The 9,532-nt window shown below is 44.9% G+C and overlaps 1 pseudogene; it reads right to left on the reverse strand.

Annotated features, from left to right (window-relative positions):
- Positions 1-209: 209 nt before the first annotated feature.
- Positions 210-526, reverse strand: LOC101658010 (annotated as a pseudogene).
- Positions 527-9,532: the final 9,006 nt, after the last annotated feature.

The raw sequence follows: 9,532 nt of genomic DNA on the forward strand, positions 1-9,532 counted from the left end.
AACTGAGTTTCCTTCTTCAATGCGTTCACATTAATGAGCTTTGCAAAGATCAAGTCTTGCCTCATGAATAGTCTCTGTATTATCAAGTCACAGGTCTATTAGTTTTTTTGTTTTTTGTTTTAGATGATCTATTTTATTAGAGCAGACAGATCACACATGGCCCAAGAAAACTCGAATAGCAAATAGAATCAGATGTTAAAGACTGGTCTTCAAACCTCATAGCCAGTGATGCCTCGCTGGCCTATGATCTGGCCAATATAAAACCACATCCACACTTCAGTGGCCACCAAACCATTCAGCAGAGCTTCCTTAACTGGGAGCTGTTTGAAGCCACCAGTCTGAGCACTATTGACTATCCCCCTCCCACCCCCCCACCAATAGCTGCAGGGATCTCAGCAGGGGGTGGAAGAACCAGCTCCAGGCTGGCATAGTGCCAACATGTGGCCAATTGAGGCTCTTAATACGTCACAGCAGCGTTTACCATCCCCGGAGCCTTCTCCACCAAGTTACGGATAAACTGGGCCATGGTTCTAGGAGAGAAAGTCCATGGCCCGAAAAGGCCCATTGAATGTTACCTCCTATTATTAGTTTTGATAATACTGAGATATTAATCCATAAACCATGAAATTCATCTTTTTGAGATCGACAATTCAGTGTTGTTTTTTGTTAGAAATTCACAGGCTTGTGTACCCAATGCACAATCTAATTTTAGAATATTCTCAATCAAAGGAGGGACTGAACAAAAAGCCTCTAGAAAGAGTACCTGCCAATTAAGCACTTACCAAGATTCTTAGAGGTCTAACTTTTTCCTCCGTAACAAATCAGACTCCTGGGATCTTGAAAGAAGCCAGCAATCCAAATAGTGGCAAGAGAGGAGATCCTAGAGATGGAAAGCAGCCCTCGGTTTCTGCTTATCGGGAGGCTCTTCTTTGTGGGGTTAAGGGGAGAGGGGTCCTCCACAAATCATCACAGGTCCGGTAGGTGCAATTGTACAACGATAATACATAAGGATTATAGTTAAGTCATAGAGAGCATGAGAGTTAGAGGAGTGATTGGAACAAATGGAGTCAGACACAATTCATGGTAGCATTGCTCACCTCAGCCCGCTTTGATGGTCCTTGTGGGGGGAACCCAGCCACAAGAGCAGGAGCAGCCTCGGGGACCGAGAACCAGGGAGCCTCTCCTGGCCCGAGAGCCAGAGAGGGCCCCGGGAATCGGGGAGAGCCTTCTGGGCCCCCAGGAGCCTGAGAGAGCTTCCCGGGCTCCGGAGAGCTTCTTTATTGCTCACCAAACATTATATAACTTTAGGGGGACATGATTATAGAATCACACGTCACAGGAAGGGGCAGTACAATAGGCATACACATTGTAGGAAGGGGATCTATGATAGGCATAAGCGTAACAGGAAGGGGATGAGCTAGGGGGGTGCCCATAGGAATGGGAAGGTCTAGGGGTATACATGTGACAAGATGGGCGGACCCTGGATTCATGATGGCAGCCTAAGCTTGGTCATCCTTGGGTGGGTTTGACCTCTCCTGGTGTCTCCTACAAGGAAACAGACAACTACTATCCTTATCAGAAGGGAGTGGGCCCTACTTGTGGGATAAACAGTGGTGTCTGCTTGGTCTAGACAGCTGATAACTCTCAGGGAGAATGACCCCAATCCACTCCTGATGACCTCCAAGTGTATAGTCATTCTCAAGCAGCTAAGTCTGGCATATATTTGGGGGAGACAACTTGAGAGAAATCCTTCTGTTTCCCACAATTCCCCCTTTTGTTTTATATATAAAATTGAAAAGCCACATGGGTGACATGGCTATTTTCTGTACATTAAAAGCTGTCAAGGCAAAACTTCATGATCCAATTAATATAGCCAAAAATTCAGGCTTAGAGCAAACATTTTGAATCCAGGTGCTGGGGATAAAGTCCCCTTATGTCCATCTGCTATTGGAGGCGGGTATGAGAGGGGCTGGATGCTGCGGCGGGAAGAAAAGGAGCAATTAGGAATGTCAGCTTCTATAGGGAGAATGAATCAACCATGTGCTCACTTTAAGGCAGTGCAGCTTTAGAGGGAGAAACTGTGGAAATGATAGATTACCGTAGGAAAATATACTCGGGCTATATCTCTAACTACCAGAGTGGCGGCTTGCCCACCATGGAACCCTGGCTTTCCAGATTCCCTCTGTACATGTCAGGGATTAAGTCCCAGTTTTATTTCCCTTAGTGCTAGTATCCCACATTTCCCCTTTCTGCATTACATTTAAGATTTAATAGTGTCACAGAGGCAACACGGTCCTTTTTCATTTCTCTTAGTTTCCTATAGAAGCGACATGAGACTGCGATCATCAAAGTTATGATGATAAACAACACAGTCAGACTAGAACTTAAGCTATGTGAAATACTTTGAGCCCAGCCTCTTTCTATGCCAACTACCATTTGTTCAAATACTTCAGCTAGTGGAATGCCTTAAATCCACCCTTGAATGTATAGAAAATATCCTTATTAAGCTGATCAACATCTAATGAAAAGTTTCCCTTAAACCCTTGCAAATGTTTCCTGATCAAATCCCAATTATGCAATGTTACATTATATAGGTAAGGAGCTACACAGAAATCAGTTACATTCTAATCACATTATAGCATTAATCAACAAATCCAAAATCTTGATCTTTCAGCAAAGCAACAGTTTGTAGTAATAGTCCAGTCATTATTGTATAAAATGTTCAGTTATGATAGAGTCCCAGAGTTTCTCTCAGACGGCATCCGCAATGGAAGAATATCTCAGCAGTCAGTGATCGCCATTCTCAGGAATCTGCGAGGTCTCCTTGATGTTTTGGGTAACTTCAATAAGCAGGACGGGGTCACGTCACCGCATTGGCATCCCTCCTTTCTTCTGGGCCTTGCTGGTTGAAGAGAAATCCACCTATCTCCTTTGCCTGTGAAAACATAAACAAATAGCCCCTCTCTTCGGGGTGTCATTAAACCTGAAAAAGGAATCATGATTAAGATTGGGTGGCATCTCCATCTCTTCCTTGTCCATCTTTCTCCAAACGTGATTGGGTCCTTCTAAACGGAGTCCATCAGCTTTATTCTGCAAAAACATGACATGGGGACCTAGATCCCAAGTGCGGTTTCCATCCTCTTGGGATTTCTTAGGATCAATTTTCTCTGTAGAAGTGAAAATGTGTGTAATTGTCCTAATTTTGTTACAAGCTTTTATTAAGGAGAAACATTTTTTGGTTAAATTGACCAAATGAAATTCCCATACATAAGATTCCTCTTCTCCCCCTTCTGTTTTAACCATGCAGCCTTTAAAGCATCGCTGGGAATCTCAGTTACCTTGCTTGGTGTTGAACCAGTAAAACTATCTGTTAGATAGCCTTCATTGTTATGTAAATATTGGCTGCCTGCTCTCAGAGAATCCAGAGAGCTAACATGTAAATTTGGGCTCCCAGCTCTCAGAGAATTAAGAGAGCTGACTAATTGGGAGAACTTCCATACTTTGAAAGACTGAAAAAATTCTTAATAAATTTGTTCAGCTGTTCTTGAGTAACTTGCCAAACGACACTTTTTCTCCAAGTTTACCAATAAGGTTCCAGGCTCAATTAAGCCATTTCCCCTTCAGGATTCTTACACTGTATGATTTTACAATCTTGCAATCATCTCTCTTAGTTAACTTCACTCATTCCTTCCAAGCTGAATTTAGGGGAAGTTAATGGACGGGTCTTAGGCGCACCTGAATGACCCAATATCCAGAACTTAAAAACCTTTTCCCTTCCATTTCTAATTCCATGTGGGGGCGCTGTTGTTTCCCCACAACAACATTCCAGCAGACCCCTTCATTTAAATGGTGGCCAGACATCTCAAGTATTCTTTCCTGATAGGCATATATTTTTACTCTAGAAATGCAAGGAAGCAAAAATTGGCTTAAGTGATCTTCCTTCTTTATAAACCATAGTATATCAGAATTTATTATTGCCTTAATTTCTTCATAATCCTGCTCACTTATTCCGCCAACACCTTGAGAATTTATGTTGGGACTTTTCTAATAAGCATCCTGTAGTTCTTTTAGGTAGCGAACTCCAATTACCGCTCTTAATCATTTCTGATTCAATCACAACTTTAGGCTTTTCCTTGCAACTCTGATCAACTCCAGTATCAATTTTAATTCCTTGACTGTTTAGGTTAAATCTTACTCTTTCAATAAAAGGCTCTTGCTTTTTAGAATCAACAAACTGCATGGGGGCTTCTGAGCCTTCTCTCGGTTAGTAAAACCAACTGCAGTGAGAACAGAGACTGGGCTTTTGCCTGTTTGGCTAGGTCTGAGCTCCTGCTGGAAGACTGGGGGATGCCTGCGATTTCTGCCATTCAAAGATTCTCTAGCTGGGTTAGGCAGAGGCTTTGCCTTCTGAGCTCTGTTAGGCAGGACTTGGATCAAGCTCCTTCCACTATTTTCCTGCCGGGTAGCCTTGGCTAATGGCAACACGTTAATGTCGAATTTTGAGCGACATTGACTCGCCCAATGAGATCCCTTCCTATAGCGTGGGCACAGTTCAGGGTCTTTTAAACCCGAATTAGGTGGACCTGGCCCATGCTCTAGGTCAGGCCGCAGTTTGCTTTTCAAGGCCAGGCTGATCGCCCTGTGCTGTGTGCATTCTCTTTGAAGATGACCTGTCTTCCCACAACTAAAGCACTGTCTTCTAGGTCTGATATAATTTGCCAATGCAGCTGCCATGAGGTTGGCCTTGTACTCATCTGTCTCTACATTCCTGCATGTTCTAAAACAATCTGACAGCGTGCCATATTCCCTATAGGGAACACTGTGAATCCCTTTTGGGTGCTGCTCGTCAGGCTCCCTGTATATAACTCTCACGGGATAAGCCACTCTGAATTCTAAATCTGCTTCCTGAGCTATTCTCTTCTCTACCTGTGAAAGCAAAGGTGCTTTTCTACACCCTACGCCTTTGATTTTTACTTCCTGAACCTCACCTTCTACGTTAAATCTCTCCACTTGCTTTTCTTTGGATCTAATCTCATCTCTCCCTCCAACACTGACTTGCTTGATAGTACTGTGATTCCCTACGCTATATTCTCGTGGTGGTGCAGGTGCTTCTAGTCTGATATCTCCTGATTCAGACTTGGTTTTCTCAGCTCCATTTAAAACCTTCTCACTGCTCTGCTGGTCTTGTCCTTTTACTCTCCCACCCTGCAGCGGCTCCAACACTTCTTTAATCTGCATCCACAGAACCCAGGTCTACATGGGTATGCTCTGTCCTTCCCTGTGAGCTTTTCTTAAGTTAGTGACTACCTTATCCCAGATCTCCATATCAAAGGTTCCTGACTCCAGAAAAGAAGGATTAAATTTTTTTACCAATTGAAGAAACTTGTTCATTCTCTTGTTACCTTTACCTTCTGTTTCTTCAAGAGGTGGTAAAGTGTGATACCGTACTCTGTATCTTTGCTCTTTGCCTGACCCATATCTCACTCGGACTAAAAACACACTTCAAAAAATAAACCCAAAGTTTTCCCGATTCACTCTCTCTGTCTGATGAGGCCGTACAATTGTTACACGGGATATAACTCAAAAGAGTTCTTCTCCTACCAGGCCCCACATTGGGCACCATCTGTGGGGTTAAGGGGAGAGGGGTCCTCCACAAATCATCACAGGTCCGGTAGGCGCAACTGTACAGCGATGATACGTAAGGATTATAGTTAAGTCATAGAGAGCATGAGAGTTAGAGGAGTGATTGGAATAAATGGAGTCAGACACAATTCATGGTAGCATTGCTCACCTCAGGCCTGCTTGATGGTCCTCGTGGGGGGAACCCAGCCATGAGAGCAAGAGAAGCCTTGGGGACGGAGAACCGGGGAGCCTCTCCTGGCCCAAGAGCCAGAGAGGGCCCCGGGAATCGGGGAGAGCCTTCTGGGCCCCCAGGAGCCTGAGAGAGCTTCCCGGGTTCCGGAGAGCTTCATTATTGCTCACCAAACATTATATCATTTTAGGGGGACATGATTATAGAATCACACATCACAGGAAGGGGCAGTACAATAGGCATACACATTGTAGGAAGGGGATCTATGACAGGCATAAGCGTAACAGGAAGGGGATGAGCTAGGGGTGTGCCCATAGGAATGGGAAGGTCTAGGGGGATACATGTGACAAGATGGGCGGACCCTAGATTCATGATGGCAGCCTAACCTTGGTCATCCTTGGGCGGGTTTGACCTCTCTGGTGTCTCCTACAAGGAAACAGACAACTACTATCCTTATCAAAAGGGAGTGGGCCCTACTTGTTGTGGGATAAACAGTGGTGTCTGCTTGGTCTAGACAGCTGATAGCTCTCAGGGAGAATGACCCCCAATCCACTCCTGATGACCTCCAAGTGTATAGTCATCTGCCACGTGTAGCAAGCAGCTAAGTCTGGCATATATTTGGGGGAGACAACTTGAGAGAAATCCTTCTGTCTCCCACACTTCTTGAGTATAAAGTTGAGGGGAGGGGGGAAGCCAGCCCCACCACTAGTCGCGGGTTCAATAAGCACAAAAAGTCATTGAGAGCATGAGCAATAGAAGAGATATCACATTAATACAGTCAGACAGACACATTTTATGGTAGCATTGCTCACCTCAGCCCAGCTTGGTGGTCCATGTGGAGAGAGGGGGAAGGGAAAGAGGACAGGAGAGGAGAGGGGCAAGAGAGGTTAGCGGGACCAGCGAGAGAAACCTCTATTGTTAACCCAGGCCTATATACCTTTTGGGGGGGGGGCGTGCAAGCCCCCTAATTACAGGTAAAGACATACGTCACAGGAAGAGGTCACACTATAGGTTATATAGCAGTGAGGGGGTGGTCTAGGGACATACACACAATAGGAAGAGGAGGGATTGGGGGTGCACATGTGACAAGATGGGTGGATCCTAGATTTAGGATGGCAGCTTAACTTTGACCTGTTCTCTGGGTCTCCATAGGAACCATTATCAGTTGGGTGCAAACCCCTCCTACATAAACCAAATAGATGACTGCAGGCCTGTCCGTTGTCTTTAACAGCAGGGAGCAGGGCCCACCCCTGTAGTGGCAGGAGACAGCAGTCTGGCAGCCATTGCAAGGAACTGACCTCCCCCCACATCTTCTCTTTCTGGAACTGAGTGTGCACAGGATTCTCTGTATCTGTAAATAAAACCACAACTTGCTGGACAGCATTTCTCAAAGGATCCAGACTTGTGTTGACCCATCCATGTCAAAAGATGCATCTTACCTTGTTCAGATCCCACAAAGAAACTAGAACAGACTCACGGGGAGGGCTGGGGGACCGGGTCTTCCAAAGACAGCCACAATGATCTCACACCATCCCACATGCTCTCCGGGCCCGAAATGCTGACAGTCCTGCACGGAGAGGTGGGTCTGCCCCTTGAACTGAGCAGACCTTTGTGACTGCCTGGACCAGTAGAATTCAGCTCTGTGACTCCCAAAGCCAGACCATACAAGGAGATACGTCTTCCTGTCTCCCTTTCTCTCTGGAGATAGCTGCTCCTGGGATTCAGCTGCTGTGTGGGGAGGAAGTCAGAGCCGTATGAGCAGGCCCTGCGTCAGCCAGCATCAACAGCTAGATGGAAGAGAGGATGGGCCTTCCCACGATTCTTGGCGCTGCCCTAGTCTTGACATTGCCCTTCATTGGTACCAAGCGGCTCAGAGAAGAGCTTTCTCTGGAAGGGCTGCCCAAATTACACATTTGTGAGCAAAACAAACACTGTTGTTGCTTGAAGGCATTGAGTTTGGGGATGGTTTATTACAGAGGAAGAGAAAACAGAACAACGTTAGAGAAATGAACGAGCTTTGGGATCACAGTGCCAGCTCTCAGCAAGTAAAATGTCCACCTTTCTGTATATCTTTATTGGCACACACACGACATCTACTTTCTGATGATAATGGCTTTGTATGTTTATTGTAGAAAATTCATAAAAACTGAAAACAAAAACCCACTGCTATAGTCTCTATTCTAACTTACAGTGACCTCTATATATAGTTTCTGAGGCAGGGAGCCAGGTTAGCCTAGTGGGTTATGTGTCGGCGGGCAGCTAACCTCAAGGTTAGCAGTTTGAGATCAGCAGCTGCTCTGTGGGAGAAAGATGAGGTTTTATACTCCTGTAAAGAGTGAGAGTCTCAGAAACCGACAGGGGCAGTTCTACCCTGTCCTATAGGGTCACTATAAGTCAGAATTAATTCTCCCATGAGACAGCTGGTGATTTTGAATGGCTGACCTTTCGTGGGCTTAGCAGTCTAATACTTAAGAGAATGAAAATGATCCGATCCCCAGCATTTACAACAATTTGGTCTTTTTCCATTTAGTCATTTTTCTAGACAAAGAAACTCCATTTACAGAACGCCTAGTATTTGTACCAAACCCAGTGCACTGCTGTCCTGATTCACAGCAATCGTATAAGAGCCTCTTTGGGTTTCAGAAAGCCTTATCTGGTAGGTTTGAATTGCCGATCTTGCCGGGAACCTTCCAGTGCGCGTCCCAGGAAGCCACTGGGGTCCTTTCACATGTGAGTGGTCCTATATGGGCCTCACTCGAACGCACCGGTTCCAATGATGCATATACACCATTTCCCCAGGGGCTGATCCTGCCAGGGAGCGCTCCATCCCCCGCTTCCACCGAGACCATTGTCTGTCAGGCACTTAATGGGCGGGGCACTGCTGATTAAATATGCGCATTATGTAAACCACGCTTCCCCATTTGGAGAGACACAAAAGAAAAAGTTGCATTGCGTTCAAATCCACCATCAACTCACACCAAAATTTTCAACATTACATTCGTCAATGAAAGGGCCCCTAGACTCTAAGGTAACTTGAAATGTCAAATTTTTTAATGTAAAAATATATATTGCTTTAATGGGTACAAGAATGAAGAAGAGGTCCTAAAATTGATTGTGGTAATGATTGCACGACTCTTTAAAATATATTCAAACCACTGAATTGCATGGTTGGTGTATGAATTATATGTCAATAAAAACTGTTAAATATCAATTTTAAAACAAAAATATCGCTTTGACATTTTTCTGACCCCCAGATAAATAATGTTAAAAAAACATGATTGCCTTCTGTGTAATGTTTCTTGTTGATAGGGGGCTATTAAAAATGTAAGCGTTTTTCGGGGGTGAAATCTGTCATAGTAATCACACACATAAAGAGTTTAACACACACAGCACCAGGATTTAAACCAAGCGACCCCTCAGGTCCCGAAGTCCTGGGCTCTGTGAACGATCTGAAGGGCTCTGACACTTAAAAAAACCCCAAAACCTTGGGCATTGGCGCCCGAGGGGCATAACTTGGAAGTAAAACGTCTGTACTTGGTGGTGCAAGGCAGGTTGAAAATATTTTATTTGGTATTGTTATATAAAAATGTTTTTTCTAATATAGATGGCATATATAAAAAAATTATTTTTCTTTCTGCAATCGGGCCCAAAGAGATGGCCCATGAACGATCCTTTTCCATCCCGCCCACGCTGGTCCCGGGTCCCGGGTCCCGGGTCCGG

Source organism: Echinops telfairi, unplaced genomic scaffold (assembly GCF_000313985.2).
Source record: "Echinops telfairi isolate 266 unplaced genomic scaffold, ASM31398v2 ScPeMD7_3;HRSCAF=10, whole genome shotgun sequence".
NCBI lineage: Eukaryota > Metazoa > Chordata > Mammalia > Afrosoricida > Tenrecidae > Echinops > Echinops telfairi.